Source organism: Lathyrus oleraceus, chromosome 7 (assembly GCF_024323335.1).
Source record: "Lathyrus oleraceus cultivar Zhongwan6 chromosome 7, CAAS_Psat_ZW6_1.0, whole genome shotgun sequence".
Lineage (NCBI taxonomy): Eukaryota > Viridiplantae > Streptophyta > Magnoliopsida > Fabales > Fabaceae > Lathyrus > Lathyrus oleraceus.
The window spans coordinates 111,590,141-111,608,155 of NC_066585.1; the positions used below are offsets into that span (position 1 = coordinate 111,590,141).

Here is an 18,015-nt window from a genome sequence, read left to right on the forward strand (position 1 = left end):
AAGGATCCTTAATGCGGCGCTGCTATTAGTGGTGACCATCATCATGGACCGCCGCACAATCTCAATAATCCTTATTGAGAACGAAGGTTCATGTGGTGAAATGCCTAGAGTTGTTACTTATTTAATTTTGATGCTGCAGGCAATCTGTAGAAAATGAAAGACACTACTCATCTTTGCATGAATGAAATCACTTTGAGCAGAAAATAAATGTGAACTATACAATCTCCCTCTTAGTTTAATTAATGTTACATAACAGCAAGCTAAATCATAGGCGTGTTGATAGGAACACTAATTCAAATGATATCATAATATCCAGAGCGGTAAAAACAATGAAACAAATTATAGAAATGACATTACAAGCACCTCCAAGAAAGTGCTCAAAAACAAATACTGATAATGAAAAGCAAAATCACAATGCTATATGGTGCAGAATGATTGTAACAGTACAAACCTGCATCCCATAGCCAATACGTTGAATGTGTGTACGTTGGAAGCAACAAAATGGCCACAAGAGGTATGACAACGCATGATACAGTTTGGACCAGAAGATATGGACGGACGTCGCCAATCAACCTGCAATAAAAGGCATGGCAATGCATGATACTCGGTTGTTTCATGGTTACTACTGCTATCGAATGGAAATCATTTCATTGACCCAAGGGAAATACTAGATTCAAAGATACTCCTTTTCTTAGGGCATTTAATATATGATAACTTTTCTCTCCAATGATCCTATTTAGCAATAGTCTGAATGCTCTTATTACACTGCAGTACCATATGTTCTACTGTCTCCGGCTCCAAGATACACCACCAACAATCAGTACCAGCATGCACCCTTTTATCGATCAATCTTACATAAGTTGGGAAATATATTGCCTACTGATAGTTGACTCCCACATTGAGAGAAGGTGAAAGGTATTGGAATAAGCAAGAGTATAAAAGAACTTGAATACCTTCATTGTAAGGTACTTACCTGGATGGGGTCAATGGTTGATCATGAAGGACCATGGCCTAGGGGAGTGACCTCCATTGCACTTAGGAGGGGTGCTATCCTAAGGTCTACCCAAGTGGTGGAACCTACATCATAATTTGTTGCTGTGGGGGCCTGCGTTCGCGCGGCCCCCTCTTATTCTAATATCAAATTTTGAGAATTTTTTCTACTCTTATTCCGTTAACAATACATCTATAAACAAGCATGTTTTCTTAACATAAAGTATTTCCCTTGTACTTTCTTAAGATCCATAAGCAAGTGTTTTGTCTTTCATAGCAAATAAACAACCAAATGATGTCATTCTATTCATAAACAACCAAATGGTGGCAAAATAACATTCATATCGAAACCTGATATTTATAAATGAATGGAATAATTATGGACAAAAGAGCATTGTTGGAGCTTATATTGGAACAAATAGATGTAAACAATTTGCTGCCTAGAATGAATATGCTTCCAACTTATGTGTTTCAGGATGAGAGAGGAGGTAACATATTTTTAAGAATTATGAGAAATTAATGTGAAGCAAATATAATGGATGAGGTAAATATTGTTTTGCAATCGATATATGCATTACTTGTGATGTTGTCATGTAGGTAAATTGAAGTGATGAGAATGAGTTAATGATATAATTGTGATATGTTAGCAAGTCTGTAGTAATGAAAGGAAAGGGAAATACGTAGTCTCCAAGTTGCAGCATAAGAGTTCCACCTCGGTTAGTGAAGGAAGAAACATAGCAGATGTCAGATATAAAATGCACAGCTAACATGTATTTCAACTTATACCTTTCTCGGCCTTTTGGCTAAGATCAAGTGAAGTATCTGTTTTTATCAGTTTAATATCTGATATGTGGGCCAATGGTCCACACAGTATTAAATTTATTTCTTGAGGGGGAGAGTCTGTTTCAATAGCTTGCTATTGGGTCTCTCAAGTGTCGCTTTATTTGCTAGTTTATTTATTTATTGAAGTTGTGCATTTTGGTAATTAAATCTTTTTTCTTTATATTATAATATCTTTTGAATGAGTTGTGTTTCTCTCCATTTTTTATTGTAATAATGTTAGAATCTTATTAGATGGTGTACCATTTGTTAAACATATGGAATAAAACAATATAAAAATGGCAGGAGATATGTAGTTAGAGACATAGAAAACTGGTTAAATACAGTTTGTAGTAAGACATTAAAAAGTGACGTCATTGAAAGTGAATGCTGCAAGGAGTTATACTATGAAGAGTCAAATGAGACCCAAGCAGCCTTACTCTTATATAAATCCTTTTATATAAACTTGTCTATCCGTTATGTTAAACATATGGAAGATCTACTAAAAACTCCATTAAGTTGGTCTGTTTCAAGTGGAAAAAAAAAGCAGCAGTAGTTGCACCGCAGGCACCTCAATATGAACATTACAAGCACCTCCAACACTTGCATCAGCTAATAATATTCATGCGTACAAACCTGCATCCGATAGCCACTACGTTGAATGTGTGTACATTGGAGGCAACAAAATGGACACAAGAATCGCAATGCATGATACAATTTGAACCAGATACGGTTTAAGAGATATGTGAAGCAATTAATCAAAATATGTTTCAGGATGAGAGAGGAGGTAACATATATGAAGAGGATATCAGCAGATTCATGACAGGGTATAAAGCAATACTCAGCAGAAGTCAATTGAGGCATAGAAATTTGGTGAAACATAATGCTTGGTGCCACAAGAAGAATGAACTTATCCTTCCACTGTCAAGAGTAGGAAGTGTTCGCTGCTCTATGAAACCAGCCTCACGCTATACCCTCCTGTCTAAGACCCATAAGACAGGTGCCTTAGCACAAGTCCCATGGGCCAACTCGCAACTTGGAGCAGGCAAGCCACCACGGTGCAACCACCAGACCAACCTGTTAAACCTTAGCCATGTTCCATCACCTTGATGCCCCCAAATGGATAACAAGCTGGCACTACTCAGCTCGGCAAACTAACTAGCATATCAGACATTTATAAACACTTACTTGTGTGATGTTCTAGCCAACGTGGGACTTAATGAATCTAAAATGGTGTATATAGAGGGATTATAGGACCGAATTAGTCACGACATATATAAAATGATTAAATCTATTCAGAAAGTTATACGAAGACTAAATACACTCAACAAAATGATTCAAAACCAATGTAGTGAAATGCATACCTTGTTTAGCTTAGAGTATCAACAATCAACATTATAACTTTTGAATGTTGCTGCTTCATTTTCTGGCTTTGTTCCCAAAACAGAATCAAATTTCTCTAATGCTTCGTAATACTTAGCATTCCATCAGCATCTTCCATATTCACTGTTTGTTTGGTACAGTTGGCTTACTAGCATACGTAAATCAGGGTTACAGTTGCGGTTATGTTGCAAACTTTTATATGGCAGGATAATACGGCCAATGTGATGGCACCCCAAAATGTATGAACCCCACCTCCCACCAAAAAGAGACCAATGTAGTGAAATGCATACCTTGTTTAGCTTAGAGTATCAACAATCAACATTATAACTTTTGAATGTTGCTGCTTCATTTTCTGGCTTTGTTCCCAAAACAGAATCAAATTTCTCTAATGCTTCGTAATACTTAGCATTCCATCAGCATCTTCCATATTCACTGTTTGTTTGGTACAGTTGGCTTACTAGCATACGTAAATCAGGGTTACAGTTGCGGTTATGTTGCAAACTTTTATATGGCAGGATAATACGGCCAATGTGATGGCACCCCAAAATGTATGAACCCCACCTCCCACCAAAAAGAGATGGTTCAAGGGACTAGGCTCACCAGGTGTTGTGGAATGGAGAATGGCACCCCAAAATGTATGAACCCCACCTCCCACCAAAAAGAGATGGTTCAAGGGACTAGGCTCACCAGGTGTTGTGGAATGGAGAATGGCACCCCAAAATGTATGAACCCCACCTCCCACCAAAAAGAGATGGTTCAAGGGACTAGGCTCACCAGGTGTTGTGGACTGGAGGTACAGCGGCCCGTGATCCTTCCACTGTCAAGAGTAGGAAGTGTTCGCTGCTCTGTGAAACCAGCCTCACGCTATACCCCCCTGTCTAAGACACACAAGACAGGTGCCTCCGCACAAGTCTCATGGGTCAACTCACAACTTGGAGCGGGCAGGCCAGCATGGTGCAACCACCAGACCAACCTAGTAAGCCTTAGCCATGTTCCATCACCTTATCGCCCCCACATGGGTCACAAGCTGACACTACTCAGCTCAGCAAACTAACTAGCATATCAGACATTTATAAACACATACTGGTGTGATGTTCTAGCCAACGTGGGACTTAATGAATCTAAAATGGTGTAGTATTAAGTTAGAACATGCTTTCTTAAATGTTGTGGTTGATGTTATAATACATATATAGGACTGAATTAGTCACAACATATATAGAAGGATTAAATCTATTTAGAAAGTTATACGCAAACTAAATACACTCAACAAAATGATTCAAAACCAATGTAGTGCGTAGAGTATCGACAATTTACATTATAAATTTTGAATGCTGCTGCTTCATTTTCTGGCTTTGTTCCCAAAACAGAATCAAAATTCTCTAATGCTTCCTAATACTTAGCATCCCATCAGCATCTTCCATATTCACTATTTGTTTGTTATAGTTGGCTTACTAGCATACTTTAAATCGTGGTTGCAGTTGCGGTTATGCTGCAAACTTTATATGGCAGGAAATTACGGCCAATGCGATGTTGCGGATACCTCAAAATACTTTTATGCTGCATCTATAGTTCCAGAATGCAATATAAAATCACGCTTAATATATATTATGGATATGTATTTCTTGCAATTATGAAATCACATAATTGACAAAGTCATGCATTTTTTACCATCTGATCAATCCGATGTCTCACATCCAACCTTGTATAATAGATTCGATTACGGCAAATGCAGACCAGCTGGTCTTAATTAATTTAACAATCTAGATCGTATGATTGCAGCACATGAGGGATTTCCTGACTACAGGGGTTCGAACCCACAAATGCTTATAATAAAATGTCACGAATAATGATTGTGCAAATAAAACATGAGATACTTTTAAAACTAACAATAGTATATTGAAATTTCTTGTGGAAAGCATTATCAAAACATACCAGGAGTGATATAACCATGTGTACCAGTAAAAAAGCTATAACCCATCTGAGATTTCTCAGCAAACCTTGCAACACCAAGATGCTGCTATGAATAACAAGTGGAGAACAATCATGGTGCAAATAGAAAAAGTGATTCATATTTTCATTGTGTGATTCATATTTTCAGAACTCCCATTGTCAAATTTCTTTTCTAGTATGAACCATGAACCGAAAAAGTGATGGTTCAAGAAGCTAGACTCACTAGGTTTTAGTGGGCTGATGGTGCAGCGGCCTGTAATCCCTCCACTGTCAGGAGTAGGAAGTGTTCGCTGCTCTGTGAAACCAGCCTCACGCTATACCCTCCTGTCTAAGACCAACAAGACCCATGCCTTCGCACAAGTCCCGTGGGTTAACTCATAACTTGGAGTGGGCAAGCCAGCATGGTGCAACCACAAGACCAACCTGTTAAGCCTTAGCCATGTTCCATCACCTTGATGCCCCCACATGGGTCACAAGCTGGCGCTACTCAGCTCGGCGATCCAACTAGCATGTAAGACATTTATAAACACTTGCTTGTGTGATGTTCTAGCCAATGTGGGACAATGAGTCCAAAATGGTGTAGTATTAAGTTGGAATGGAACATGCTTTCCTAAATGGCTTCCTTTGTACTCGGCACTCCCCAACTACTTGTGACATGTTATAATACTAATCAATGAAAAGATGCGATTGAGGGATTTAATGTACATATATAGAGGGATTACTGGAACAAATTAGTCACTACATATTTAGAGGGATTTAATATATTCAGAAAGTTATACACAGACTAAATACAGCACATACAATTTGTAAAGTGAACAAACATATATACCTGATTCAGCTTAGAGTAACAACAAGCAACATTATAACTTGCCACTGCTGCTTCATCAGGCTCTGGCTTTGTTCCCAAAACTGACTCAAATTTCTCTAATGCTTCCTCATACTTAGCATTCCTTCAACATTTAAACAAGTAACGGACATTAGGATTATCAGGAAGATATCATTAATTCTTTTAATCCTATTCTGGATGTATATACTTTGAAATTAACACTTTTTCTTGTCTCAAACTAGGCGTTGCAGATTATAATTTCATATAAAACTGTCATGTACACCTTGTCTTTACAAGAACAAAGTCACCGGTCCTTCATTCCTTATTTTAATAAGCAATTAAGTAATAAAGGGAAATATTTACTAAATCCAGCTCACCGTCATGATTTTTGTATATATGCATGATTATATGTTAAAAACCAAAATTTCATAAAATGCCCAATAATGACATGAGCGAAATGACACTTCTAGACAAGGAACTGCACTTAATCTCTATAGCAGATTGAACATTATAATTCCATTTTGAAATGAAGGAAAACTGTTAAAAAACGTAATAAGAACAGAAAGAAAACGATCTTCTGAGTCGACAGAGTCTTACTTGTATAGTCGTAAGCCTTCTCTCAAATCATTTTCCCGACGCTCTTTCAGTTCCTTTTTCCTTAGGTAGTTTTGCATCTGGAATTTTTACAAGATTGAGGAATGAAAACGGTTGTAACCCCACATGGAGATACAGTAGTGACATATTTCAATAGAAAATAAAATATCTTATATAAAAAAAAGGGTTTGAAAATTTAAGAAATACAATTTTGTAGTTTAAATTTAAAGAAACTTACTTGAATTTCCCTGACTTTGCTACTGACTACACCAGAGTTCCTTTCAGCTCTGATGATCTCCTTCTCAGTGAACTCACCACCTGTTTCTATCTTTCCTGTGAAGAAACGGAAAGCATGGTTCACAGATCCATGTGCTAAGTTCACAATCAGGGAAACATTGCAAAAATGCATACACAATAAACTTACCATATCTTTTCTACATTCTCATGAGTAACGGGCCTATTCTTTGGCGAATTGTGTACATTGTTCTTCCATATTCCGCGGCTGGCCAAATTTCGGTCCCAAAAACAGCACTGCAAATGTTGAACATTTTGATTCAGCCATATCTCAAACACTATAGGCCTCTATTTAATGCACATAGGACACTTTCTTTATCATACAACCTCAAGCCAACCTTCACTAAATTAGGCCTCCAGTTACCCGCTTTGAGCATGATATGATATCACTAATCTCAAAGTATTAAAGTCTAAAAAATATTAATGCAATATGAAACTCCACAGTCATAAGCTCAATCTTGACCAAATAAGTTCATGTTTGGATAAACAACTTAAATAAGCGCTTATCATAAAATGCTTATGTATAAGCTATTTTCCATAACAAAAAATAAACTAAAATGAAACTGTTGTTATCTAAACTATTGGCTATTTTTAAGCTATCATGGGGCGCGTGTCAAAATCAGCTGAAAACAACTTGTGAAAATGCTTATGTATAAGCGCTTACCATACCATAAAATGCTTATGTATAAGCTATTCTCCCTAACAAAAAAAATAAACTAAAATGAAACAGTTATTATCTAAACTATTAGGTATTTTTTAAGCTATGTATAAGCTTCAAGAAACAAACCCTAAGCCTTGTCAGCTAATCTCTTCCTTTCACAAATTTGAGTCCATAAGGTTGGTCAATATCTACCTCTTTGGATGCTTCTGACCCAACATCAGATGAAGCTTTAACCACGAAAAGGAACGGTTTTGACAAATGGGTATTTGAGAAACAACAATAAGAAGAAGGGTTTCTTCAAGAGCTTTACCCGGGAAATTTTTATATTTTTAACGTCATTTTTGCAATTTTATAATTAATCTATAAATCATTTATTTATAACCTAATTATTCTATGATTTGTATATATCTTACTAATACGATGCTAATTGATTAAATTTTAATTTTATAATAATTTAGGCATAAGAGTGTGTTACAGCATTAATTCTTTTGTTTAAATAATAATTTAGGATAAATTATTAGTTAGAGGTATAAGTATAGAATGGTTTTGATTAATTGATGTATTGATTATGATAGTATTCTTTTATCTATCCTATTTTTTTCTTTGATTTAATCATTCAATCATTATGTCCAAAAATCATATAAAATTTTGTATAAATTTCCTACCGTACAAAACTATTTTCAATCATTATGTTGACAGAGGAGTATGAACTATTTCGTATGGAATTTGGTGAAGTTGTGGAATCCATGCATACTTGTTTTCTCCACTTAATCCACGAGTTAGAAAATTTGGATGCATACATTTCTAATAAAGAATGTGCTAACAAAAAATTTGAGATCAGTGTCTAGGGAATGACGCATTAAGGTTACATTCATTAATGAATCAAATGATCTAAATAATTTGGGTGTTTCAATCTTATTTAGAAAATTGATTGAACATGAAAATGAATTAAGAAGGTTTGTGACATTGAAGTAAATACCAAAAAGAAAGAGAAATGAAATAAGAGAAGTTGGGCATCTCCTTGAAAGCCTCATTTCCAAGGCAAGGAAAATATAGGATAATGATGAAAGTTATGACGAAGATTCTTCCAAAGAGAAATAAATGGGGTTATTTGTCAAGCGTTATAATCAATACATAAAGAAACACCAATTTAAGCACTCTGACATGAATTTAATCAACTTTAAGAAATCCCATCCACGTGAGAAAGAAGAAAAGTAAAAGGAAGAAAGTGTTACATGTTATGAATGTGGAAACTCAGGTCATTAGCTCACTACATGTCTCAGTCTTAACAAGTGCAACAAAACGAAGGATAAAGCCTCCTACGAGACAAATGGTAATCATACCAAAGGTCATAGGCTTATATCACTTTAGAAGACGAAGACAAGAGATCCTCTTCATCTTCTAGTTCGAGCTCAGATGATGAATTTTCAAATTTGTGCTTAAAGGCGCATAAAACGGATAAAGACACTAAGGTATATTATTGAAATAAAATTGATTTGTAGCATATCTTTAAGGTTTTGATGATAAGAAAATATTTCAAGAACAATGGACTAAAATTTATGAAGAGAACTTAGTAATGGTACTAAGAATAGATATTTAAAGAGAAGCAAAAGATCCAGATTCTGAAAGATCTGAAGCTGAAGACCAAAATCTGAAGACTCTGACTCTGACTCTGAATGAAGTCAGCCTCTAAAAATCCAAACTCTAAAGACTCAGCCTCTTAAGATCCAGACTCTGGAGATTCAAACTCTAAAGATCCAGTCAACGCAAGGATCGATGAGATTCTAATAGGCCACTATCAGACTCTAGGGACATTTTGCCTTCTTTTGATCACATGAATACTTAAGAAAAAATCTACAAAAGACACTGGGATGCAACATATAATTCCTTTTGTAGAAAAATACATACCCATTTGACAATAAAAGAGTTATTACCCTATCAAACAAAAAGCACAAGTTTAACTTATAATTTCTTAACACTTGTATACTCTAGAAATTCCTAAGTCTAAAAGAGTATTAGTGTGTTGTATTTTGTTTATACCTCTTTATTGTATATCAAGTGTAAGAAACAGACAATATTTTCTTTATAAGTTAGATTGTAAGAAGTTTTTTGCCTGTGTGCTTGAGAATTTGGAGTCTCTTGCTTGAGTGCTTGAGCATCTGAAGTCTCTTGCTTGTTTGTTTGGGCATTAGAAGTCTCTTACTTGTGTGTCTGAGCATTGGAAGTCTCTGGTTTTGTGCTTGAGCAATTGTAATCAATTTTGATTATAGTGAAATCCCTTAGAGTTGCAAGGGGACTGAACTACTTTCGGTTGTAGGAAGAACCAAGATAATTGCTTCTCTCTCTCTCTCTCTCTCTCTCTCTCTCTCTATATATATATATATATATATATATATATATATATATATATATATGTATATGTATATATATATATCCTTTCTACCTTTGAATTTTTTTAATCCACTACTAAACACTTAACTCTGATTCAGATTCTATATTGTATGCTCAGAATCTAATAAGAGAATTTTTAGAAAAGAAAGAAAAACCTAACACAATTTAACCATCACCCTTCTTGTGTTTTTCTCACATCCAGTTGGCATCAGAGCATGGTATGTACTTTAAATACTTAATCGTGATATAGAAAAGATCCTGAGAGAAAAACATGATTGATATGTCTGAAACCTTTGGTTCCAAAAACACTGTTATTGTAAACTATGATAATAATGCTTCTAAAAAGAATAACTATACAACTAGACCTCAAACTTTCAGTGGAGACTCTACAGAGTTCGAATGATGGAAAAGTAAGATGTACACTTACATCATAGGTCTTGATGATTAGTTGTAGGACATTCTTAAAGATGACACTTATATTCCAGTTAATGGAATAGGAATGGTAACTGACATAAAAAAGTCTCACACATGCTCAAAAGAAGACTTATAGGAAACATCACAAAGTTAGAGGCGTTTTGGTAAATGTTCTACCCCACTATAAATACATCAAAGTTTTTGACAAATCTATTTCTAAAACCATATTTGAATCCTTATATGCTACATATGAAGGAAACCAACAAGTAAAAGAGGCAAATGCTAACCTCTTGGTCCAATAGTATCAAATGTTCAAAATGAAAGAAGATAAAGATATTGAAGCCATGTTTTCAAGGTTTTAAGTTCTAGTATCTGGTCTTCAAGTTCTGAACAAGAGATATACAACTTATGATCATATCAAGAAGATTCTTAAGAGTCTTCCTGTTAGAAACATACCAAATGTGACAACCATTCAGGAAGCCAAAGATGTAAACACAATAAGTCTTGAAAGCCAAATAAGAAATCTCCAAAGTCAAGAGATGGAGTACAATGGAGATGAACCTACCAAGAAATCAATGTCTCTTGCTTTAAAATGTGTTACTAAACATGCCAAGTCTTCTAAAATTTGGGATTCTGAAGATGCAACTCATGCAGGAACTTCTGAAGAAGATTTTGATGATGAAGAAATGGCATTTATTATCAAAAGATTTTGGTATCAAACAAAAAAGAACAAAAGATTCTCAGGAAAAAGCAGTGGCTTCAGAGGATCAAGTTATAGAGAAAAGAAAGAAGACTGTCAGGGATCACTATTACAAAAAGTAGATACAACCATGACACCATTATCATGATCCTTCAAAGAACTGTGGTGATATCTCTAAATTCAGATGCGTATATAATTTTTTATTTTTTAATTAAAAGATAATTTATTACTACGGTTTTTTAAAACAATAATGGTGATATCAATTGACGTTTCATGAGTTCGACTCTCAGCGTCTGCTAATTCGTGATTTTCTTCCGAATTTAGCACCACCATTAATTTGTATTTAAACAAAGAAAGATATATCACTGCAATTATTTAAACAAACCATTGTGGTGTTTTTTTCTATTTTTATTTTTATTTTAATAACTTAAAACCTGACGCTTTTTTTTATAAATTACCAAAATGATATCACCATGGTTGACTAAAAACACCGTTGTGATAGATTTTTTATTATTTTTTTAAAAAATTATTTGCTTAAGACCTGCCGCTTTTTTTATAAAATATAATTAATGTAAATATGATATCACGACGGTTGACTAAAAACATTGTTGTGATATATTTTTTATTATTTTTTTAAAATTTTATTTGCTTAAGACATGGAATTTTTTATAAATTTCATCATATATCACAGCGATTTTGAAAAACAACCGTGGTGATATCATTTAATCAGTTTATACAAATCTATCTAACTTGTTTCTTCAGTTGCATATTTTCATTTTCATCAAGAAACAACCTCTGACGAAACAACGTGATTTCAATCCTAACGAAACATACTTCACCATTTAACCTCAACGACACAAAACTAGTTTCAACCCTAACGAAACATTCAACACCATCTTCAAACCTGAAGAAACAATAACATTTTCAACTAACGACTCTACTTTCATACCGTCGAGGAGAGGGTCGATATTGTGTTCTTCGTTCTTGACTAGCCTTCGGTTTAGCTATTGGGGACTCCATGAGTCGTGATCGGAAACCATCTTCATCATCACAACATGAGAAGTGGAAGAGGGCTCTAATAGAATAGAGTATTTTGTTATAATTAGTCATAATTAATTTCTATAATTATGTTGTATCATAATTAGATAGTTGGCCAAATGTTACATATTGATGTATATATATTCTATTCAGATCAATGAGAAGGACATGATTTCCATTATCTTACATGGTATCAGAGCGGCGGACTTGCCACGCTGAGAGGTGTCTTCAGTAGGTTGCATACACCTGAGAACGTTGTCCTAGAAAATTATCTTCCAAGCGATTCCATGCTTCCATTGCAGTAGAGTTGGGTTCTCTGAGTTACTTTTTGATACGACTCACCACTGACAATAATGTTTATGTTTCCTTTGATCCTTTTGGTTTTACTGTCTCTGATTTTCAGACGGGGATCACCCTTCTCAGATGTGACAGTTGTGGAGATCTTTATCCAGTTACCACTCCTCCCAGTTTTGTCGGTCTCACATCCAGTCTTTGGCATAGTCGTTTTGGTCATCCTGGCGTGTCTGTTTTGAATTCCCTTCGCAAAAATAAGTTCATATGTTGTGAACCTTTTAATTATTCTGTCGTTTGTGACTATTATGTTTTAGGCAAACATGTTAAATTATCATTTTTTGATTCTCAAACTACGACTTTGATGCCTTTTTGACATTTTACATAGTGATTTATGTACGTCTCCAATTTTAAGTTTTGTTGGTCATAAATATTATGTCTTATTCTTAGATGATTTTACAAAATTCTTGTGGACTTTTCCTATTAGCATAAAATCTCATGTGTTTGAAACGTTCAAGTCACTTACTTAACTCATTCAAACTCAATTTTTGCAAAAAGTCAAACATTTCAATGTGACAATGGCGGTGAATATAATAGTGAGCTTTTTCAAAAATATTGCACTGATCATGGTCTAGTTTTTCATTTCTCTTGTCTTCACACATCCTCACAAAATGGGAAAGCGGAACGCAAAATAAGAACCATTAATAATATGATACGCACTATGCTAGCTCATTCTTTTGTTCCCCCCTCGTATTGGCATCACGCTCTCCACATGGCAACTTATCTATTAAATATTATTCCCTGTAAAACACTTCATAATTAGTCACCAACACAACTCATGTATCATCGTGATCCCACCTACACACATCTCAAAGTCTTTGGTTGTCTATGTTATCCATTATTCCCGTCATCTACCATTCATAAGTTACAACCCCGCTGTACTCCATATGTCTTCTTGGGTTATCCGCCGAATCATAGAGGTTATAAGTGTTTTGATTTGTCTAATAGAAAATTAATAATTTCGAGGCATGTTATCTTTGATGAAACTCAATTTCCCTTCACCAAGATACACTCCCCTTCACCTCACTCTTATCAATTCCTAGATGATGACCTTCACCCCTACCTTATACATCAGTGGTAAAATCAAATTTCACCACCTGTTGCACATAACCAACCAACATCCACAATCCCAATTGACCAACCATTACCCTCAATAAACCAACAATCATCATCTCCTACCTCTTCGATCAACACACCCATTACAATAAACTCTCAATCACCACCATCAATTCAACTGCATCCACCTCCACCTACACGAACCATCACCACCCGAAGCATGAAAGGCATCGTGAAACCCCGCACGATATTTAACTTATCAATCTCTCACTCTTACCACACCATCTCTCCCATACCTAAAAACTCCAAACTAGCCTTATCAGACCCGAATTGGAAATTCGCAATGCAATCTAAATTTGATGCGCTTATTCGAAATAAGATGTGGGATTTAGTTCCTCGTCCTTGTGATGCTAATCTTATTCGATGTATGTGGATTTTTAGGCATAAGGAAATTTCTGATGGCTCCTTTGAGCGTTATAAGGCTCGTCTTGTAGGTGATGGCAAGTCACAGGTTGCAGGTGTGGATTGTGATGAGACTTTTAGCCCCGTGGTGAAACCCGCTACCATTCGAATAGTGCTTACCATTGCTCTCTGCAAATCATGGCCCATTCATCAACTGGATGTCCATAATTCATTTTCACATGGTGATCTTCATGAGACTGTTTACATGTATCAGCCATTGGGTTTTCGTGACCTCCATCATCCAGATTATGTATATGGATTGAAGAAGTCATTGTATGGTCTCAAGCAAGCGCCTAGGGCATGGTACCAACATTTTGCTGACTATATTGCCACCATTGGCTTTCACCATAGCACATCAGACCACTCTCTCTTCATATATCGACAAGGTTTAGACATGGCCTACATTCTGCTGTATGTACACGACATCATCCTCATCACCTCCACTCAGGTCCTCTGCCAATCAATTATCTCACTCTTAGCATCTGATTTTGCAATGAAGGATTTGGGCCCTCTGAATTACTTTTTGGGTATTGCAGTATCTCGTCATCCTGATGGTATATTTCTCAGTCAAAGCACTTATGCATCAGAGATCATTGAACGTGTTGGCATGGCATTTTGTAAACCATCAACCACTCCTGTTGACACCAAGCAGAAACTCAGCACCTCCTCTGGCACTTCTTATGAGGATCCCTCCTTGTATCGGAGTCTTGTAGGGGCCCTACAATATCTCACCTTCACTCGACCTGATATATCATATGATGTTCAACAAGTTTGTCTTCACATGCATGCCCCTCGCACGGAACACATGCTCGCTCTTAAGCGCATTTTGTGCCATGTTCAGGGCACCTTACATTTTGGACTACATTTATCCCCATCTTACATTACAAAGATTATCTCCTACACTGACGCTGATTGGGGTGGATGTCCTAACACCAGACGTTCAACATCTGGGTACTGTGTTTTTCTAGGTGACAACCTTATTTCTTGGTCTTCCAAAAGGTAGTCAACTCTCTCCCGTTCCAGTGCTGAAGTCGAATATAGGGGGGTTGCCAATGTTGCCTCTGAATCGTGTTGGATTCGCAATCTTCTCCTGGAACTCCATTTTCCTATTCCTCAGACCACTTTGGTGTATTGTGACAATGTTAGTGTCATTTATCTATCTGGTAATCCTGTGCAACATCAACGCACTAAGCATATTGAGATGGACATTCATTTTGTTCGGGAAAAGGTAGCTCGTGGTCAGGCTCACGTCCTTCATGTTCCCTCAAGACATCAAATCACATACATCTTCACCAAAGGACTTCCTCGCATTCTCTTTGATGATTTTCAGACCAGTCTAAGCGTCAGTGAACCTCCCGCTTCGACTGCGGGGGTGTGATAGAATAGAATATTTTGTTATAATTAGTCATAATTAGTTTCCTATAATTATGTTGTATCATAATTAGATAGTTGACCAAATGTTACATATTGATGTATATAGATTCTATTCAAATCAATGAGAAGGACACAATTTCCATTATCTTACAGGCTCGACTGAGACCAAATGGATACTACGTTTCAGATGCCTCCAGATTAGTAACCGAAAGAATTGTAAGTAAGACTTGATGTGCATATGTTTAGTGTTATTTGAATTTGCTTTGGTAATTAATAATGTATGTCTTATCATGTTTTATAGGATTCATTGGTTAACTCAGCCCGTGAAGGTACCTTTGTTGCAGAACCACAATATGATATATTAATATAAGCAATCAGAACAAATGAGCATGGTGGTTAAAGCACTTACTATATCTAGTTGTCTGAAAATAAAACGAAAAGTAGAAACCCTGTGGTGAATGCTTGATCACTAACATTGAACATTCCAGCCTTATCAGCTGATCTCGCCAGGAGCAATAACATCAATGTAACTTCCACCATCTCTTCCTTTCACAAATTTGAGTTCATAAGGTTGGTCAATCTCTTCTCCTTCTTCTTTGGGTGCTTCTGACCCAACATCAGATGGAGCTTTAACCACGAAAAGGAACGATTTTGACAAATGGGTATTTCAGAAACTACAATCAAAAGGGTTTCTTGGAAAAAACAACTTGGCGGTGGGAAGGAAATAAGAACGAATGAGAGCTCTATGAATTTGCTACTCCCTTTACGCATAATTTTTTTATATTTTTACAATTTTTTAATTAATCTAAAAATCATTTATATCATTTATTTATAAGTTAACTATTTTATGATTTGTAGTATTGTCTAACTAGTGTTGTGGTAATTGATTAAATTTTTATTTGATACTCATGGATCCCTTTGAAATAAAAGAGTGTCCCAAATTGAATGATGCATTTTAATTTTTAAGATATTTTTTTCCAATTTTACGTTCTAATTAATATTATTTTCATCATTCTCAATACATGATAAAGATACTTTAGTAAAAATATCATTTTCTCTCTTTTATTAATTTTTTTAAATATATAAAATGATCAATTAAATCACTCACTTATTGTAGGGAGTAATAATTTAGGCATAGGAATGTGTTACTACATTAATGCTTTTTGTTTAAATTACGAGAATATTAATAAGTTATTGTATTACTACAAGAATATGTATTAATCAATCAAAGATGTATTTTACAAATAATTAAAGATGTATTACTTGAACAAATTAGAGTTAACTTAAATAAAATTTAAATCAAAGAGATCGAAGGGATTTTTCTATCATCTTTTTCTCAAAGACTTCTTAAAAGTCTAGGTGTGTGCGTGCGTGATTAAATTTTTAAACATATCCAATACTATATTTTGAATTTTCTTAAATCCTCACAACTTTTTTTATTCAATTATTGATTTGATCACAAAGGCAATTTATTTTCCAACTTCATCAAATTTTTAAATTACAAATAGTATATTTCTATATCATATTCTGTTAATACAATTTTTTTCTATTTTGGTAATATTGATATTGTTTAGAAGAATTATTCGTCTTTCAAATAGTGTATAGAAAGATCCTTCTAAACTAATGCGAATTAAGGGCATTTTTTAGGGGTGTTCAAAACCAAACCAACCCAATAGAAAACCGCAAACCAAACCAAACCAAACCAAAACCGCAAAAAACCGCATTTGGTTCGGATGCGTTTGGGTCATTCTCTAACAAAACCGCACGGTTTGGTTTGGTTTACGGTTTGTATTTTTCAAACCGAACTAAACCAAACCAAACCGCATTATGTTACAACTTAAGATTCAATTATCCCACATCCAATCCAAAATTCAAACTTAGTATTCCTTAACCTTACAATTAAAAACGATTTTCTCTTACTCACACTTAGGGTTTCAATTTCAACCTTCTTAAATCTCTCCTAGTAGTATCGCACATTCTTCTCATCTTATTTACCGTGTACGTTTCGTCTTTTCTACTATAATATTTCCTCTCTTATGTTCTTTCTTTTTTATCTTTTATGTTACTATTTTCTCTTCCAATTATATTTTTATCGCACATTTTTTCTCAATCCCGCATCTCTTATGTTCTTTTTTTATCTTCTGTAATCTCTCCTCTCATATGTTTTTTATGTTTTATTATAATGTCTTTGATATTATTTTATTTTACTATTATATATATGTTTTTTATTGCATTTTTGTCTAATCTAATTTTGTGTATATTGAATGCGTAGTATATAAAGTTATGTTGTTCTCTATAGATGTATGTATGGCTCAATAAAAATATTTTAAAAAACCGAATCAACCGAACCAATCCAAACCGCATTGGTTTGGTTTGGTTTGGTTTTATTTCTAAAAGCCAACCGAACCACATGCTTTTTTCTCTTGCGGTTCGGATGATTTTTATCGTCAAAACCGCCCAAACCGCATCGCGAACACCCCTAGCATTTTTAGTGTAGTTTGATTCAATTTTATTCGGTTTTAAAAATCAATTTAAAATTTAATTTGATCTAAGTGGTTTTCACATAAATTATATCAAAGTACATCTAATAATAGTTGATTTTGTGCGGTTTACAATTTTTTTGATCGGCTTACGATTTAAATTTGGATAAGTTTGGATTTAAATACCCTTAATGTGAATATTTATTTCATTTTATTTCTTTCACGTGTGTGT

At 35.0% G+C, this 18,015-nt stretch overlaps 1 protein-coding gene, 1 non-coding gene and 2 pseudogenes across 2 annotated transcripts in view; 2 read left to right on the forward strand and 2 right to left on the reverse strand.

The window, feature by feature from the left end:
- Window positions 1–7,788, reverse strand: part of LOC127105033 (protein MET1, chloroplastic) — a 46,116-nt gene extending 38,328 nt beyond the window's left edge. Inside the window, exon 1 of the mRNA XM_051042208.1 lies at window positions 7,644–7,788. The gene's annotated coding sequence lies outside the window, so the exon portion shown is untranslated. The remainder of the gene's footprint in view (window positions 1–7,643) is intronic.
- On the forward strand, window positions 966–1,126 carry LOC127108895 (U1 spliceosomal RNA). The gene has a single exon (XR_007796395.1). It is a non-coding gene; the product is annotated as a U1 spliceosomal RNA (small nuclear RNA).
- LOC127109739 (uncharacterized) lies at window positions 1,773–1,936 on the forward strand (annotated as a pseudogene).
- LOC127102291 (protein MET1, chloroplastic-like) overlaps window positions 5,370–18,015 on the reverse strand; it is a 30,746-nt pseudogene continuing 18,100 nt past the window's right edge.